The sequence below is a fragment of the Myotis davidii genome, unplaced genomic scaffold (assembly GCF_000327345.1).
Source record: "Myotis davidii unplaced genomic scaffold, ASM32734v1 scaffold135, whole genome shotgun sequence".
NCBI lineage: Eukaryota > Metazoa > Chordata > Mammalia > Chiroptera > Vespertilionidae > Myotis > Myotis davidii.
In genome coordinates this window covers 530,809-534,645 of record NW_006289813.1, presented here as the reverse complement: position 1 = coordinate 534,645, position 3,837 = coordinate 530,809, and positions in this window count along the sequence as shown.

The window sequence follows — 3,837 nt, the reverse complement described above, 5'->3', positions numbered from 1 at the left end:
CCTGGGCACACATCTCCACAGCCAGCTGTTCCATCTCATGGGACCATGTGGGTGTTGTTTGGACATTTTCTCTGCTGTTTGGATGTTTATCCTTGGGCCCCATGATGTTACATTTACTTAGAATCCCCCTTTCACTTATTGGGCTGCTTCATCTTCCCAGGAACTATCTTGGCTTTGGGGCTTTATTCATGAGAAATGTTTTATTTTTATTAATATGAACAATGAACTGCCTTAAAACATTTTTTGAAAATCCTTGTTATTGGATCCAGTTCAGCAGCATTTATCTTGTAATTTCCCAGGTGTGGAAATACAATTTCTGCTCAGTATAGCTGCCATTCAAATAATTGGTGTCCAAAGAATTTCCTAAAGTGAAACTGCTGAAAACATGGAAATGCAGAGGGTGCCCCCCCCCCCCGCCCACCTAGAACAGCTTCCCTTTCTATTTTATGTATTGAGGTCCCGTGCTAACAAACATTTCACTTAAGAGCACCAATGCTTTAAAAATAAAATAGATGAAATAATACATTTCGGTAGACCGTAAAAATTTAGATTAATATTGAAATGAAGCGTTTAGGAAATTTAACTTTGTGAAACTTTATTTTACTACAATTGTAAATGTTAATTCTGGAGAAGTGGTGTTGTAACACTGATTTTTTTAAAATTTTATATCAATACCTAGGCGTATTAAAACTTGTGACCTGTTGTTTTGCTTTTCTAACATTCCTGTGTTGACTGGGCATGTTCTTGAAAATATTTCCATTATCATAAAGCACGCTGGGAAGTCACTGCAAACCTGTAGGTCATGACATTCAGGTGGCTGTTTACTCCTCCCCCATGACTTGTAAGAATTCAAAGTCAAGGCCACTGTGTTGGTTTCCACGGGCTGCCATAACAAAGTACCTCAAGCTGAGTGAGTGGCTTAAAACAACAGAGGTTTATTGCCTCTCAGTTTTGCAACCTAGAAGTCTGAAATTACGATGTCAGCAGGGCCAAGCTCCTTCTGAAACCTGTGAGGAATCCTTCCTGGCTTCGGGTGGTTTCCTGGCAATCTTTGGCATCTCTGGGCTTGTGTACGTATCACCCAGATCCTGTCTTCACACAGCTGTCTTCCGGTGAGGACACCAGGCATATTGGATTAGTGACTCGCCCTCCTTTGGATGACCTCATCTTAACTGATTACACCTGTAAAGCCCCTGTTTCCAAATGACATCACAGTCTAAGGTACCAGAGGTTAGGACTTCAACATAATCTTTTGGGGGTCAAAACCACAATTCAACCCCTAACAGCCACCTTTGGCAAGGGGTGAAGATTTGGAAGCAAAGATAATTCTCTACATTTTTTCCCCTCTTATCTGACTTTAACATATGTTCTAATCTCAAAGTTAATATAAGATTATGTCAGTGTGTCTAAAACTGGGGAAGAGGAAAGTATATATTCTTCACTTATTCATTTGCCAGTTATGGGCCAAATGTTTTCACTGAGCGGTTGTTGTAGCTTTGAAGATACAGTAGTCAGTAGTCAGATAGAGACCTTGGATTATAGTCTAACAGGAGATCTGAATGAGAAGACAAGAAGTTGGTGATGCAGTATACATTTTGATATGCATTTCTGGAAATGATTTGTGATTTGTGAAATAAACCTTATATGAGATGCAGCAGTGGTCAAAAGATAAACAATATAGGCAAAGTCTGTAATTTTTTTCTGACTCATCTATTTAAAAAACGATTGGAAATTTTTTTAAAGGAAAAAAAACCCACAAAAACAAATGAGTATAAAAGCTCAGAAAGTAAAAGTCTATCCACTACCAATTCCACTCCCTGGCGATATATATTGTTGGGAGCATGTCCTCCTGGTCTTTTTGTTGTGTGTTTTGTTTTGTTAATCCTCATGGATATTTTCCCATTGATTTTTAGAGAGAATGGAAGGAAGAGGGAGAGTCAGAGAGAGACATTGATTGGTTGCCTCCTGCACGTGCCCTGCCCAGGGCCAGGGATCAAGCCTGCAAACAAGGTATGTGCCCTTGACTGATATTGAGCCTGGAACTCTTAAAACTGCTGGCCAAGGCTCTATCCACTGAGCCAAACCAGCTAGGGCTCTTTCTAGTCTTTTTATGATACATACAATCATTTAAAAATTACCAACTTTAATACTTTAAATGTGCTTTTAAAGAAGAGTATCTGAGAGGCTACACCAGCCTGTGACAGAGCGACTCTCCTGTAATAGAGAATGTAACGTGGACAGTCAAAGGTAGGAAGGATGGGTCAGCCCAGCAGAAGGAGAACCAACACATCTCTTACTGTATGATTTTGACAAATGAACCTCTTCAAGCATCTGCTTCCTTATCCGGGGATGATAATACTACCTGATGAAACTGTTGTGAAAATTAAATACAGTAATGTACGGAAAATACCAATGGCTTAATAAATGGTGGTTGGATATTCAAATATACTTTCATTGAGTTCAGTAATGAGTTGACTACTTTAAAGGTAGAATATCGAAGTAACTAATAATAACAATGACAAAAGGCTTTTTCAGAAAGTATATGGGTAATGCATTTATTGTAGAAAACTTAGAAAATGAAGATAAGCTTATATTCTTCTAAATACACACAAATGAAATTGCCCATAATTCTACCCTCCTCAGAGATAGTCACTATTAATATTTTGAAACATATCCTTCCATTCTCGTCTTAATTATATACAGGGTGGGGCAAAAGTAGGTTTACAGTTGTGAGTATGCGAAACTGTTTATTCTTGTATTATTTTTTTATAGTTGAGACATGTTCTTTATGTGTACATTATCAAATTCCAAGTAATAAATCTAACATGACCAGGAAACAAATTATCCTTGACAATTTCCCACGTACTCTGAGGTAACACTTGCATTTGCAGTCATCATCAGCGAAGCTCTGTAATCCCACCAACAGTCCTTGAAAGCATGTTCACACACAACCCAGTCCCAGGTAATGATGGACCAGTATTAAGTAAAATGGCATTAGGGACCATCCTCTCAGATTTCAATAATTTGTAATCTTTTTGCTGGTGGAGGGTCTTGCCTCAGTGGTGATGGCTGTTGACTGATCAGGATGGTGGGTGACTGTGGCAGTTTCTTAAGACAATGAACTTCGCCACATTGATTGACTTCTTTTCATGAATGACTTCTCAATCTGTAGCACTGAGCTATTCTTGTAATATTATTTACTTTTCCACACTCACAACTGAAACCTATTTTTCCCCCCTCCCTGTATTTACACAAGCATATTAAATAAAGAATGAGTTTTGGTATTAATAAAATATTTTAAAGTTATATATGGTGTGTTTTGTGTTTTAATTAAGAAATAATAGCCCTAACCGGTTTGGCTCAGTGAATAGAGTGTCAGCCTGCGGACTGAAGGGTCCCAGGTTCAATTCTGGTCAAGGGCATGTACCTTGGTTGCGGGCAGATCCCCAGTAGTGGGTGTGCAGGAGGCAGCTGATCGATGGTTCTCTCTCATTGATGTTTCTAACTCTCTATCCCTCTCCCTTCCTCTCTGTAAAAACTCAATAAATATATTTAAAAAAAAATCTGCATGTAACTTAAGTCAGCCCTCCTCATATGCATATGCCCAACCTCTGATTGAAAATATAGTTGACTCTTTTTTTTAAATATATTTTATTGATTTTTTTTTTTTTTTTACAGAGAGGAAGGGAGAGAGATAGTTAGAAACATCGATCAGCTGCCTCCTGCACATCTCCTACTGGGGGTGTGCCCGCAACCCAGGTACATGCCCTCAACCGGAATCGAACCTGGGACCCTTCAGTCCGCAGGCCGACGCTCTATCCTCTGCGCCAAACCGGT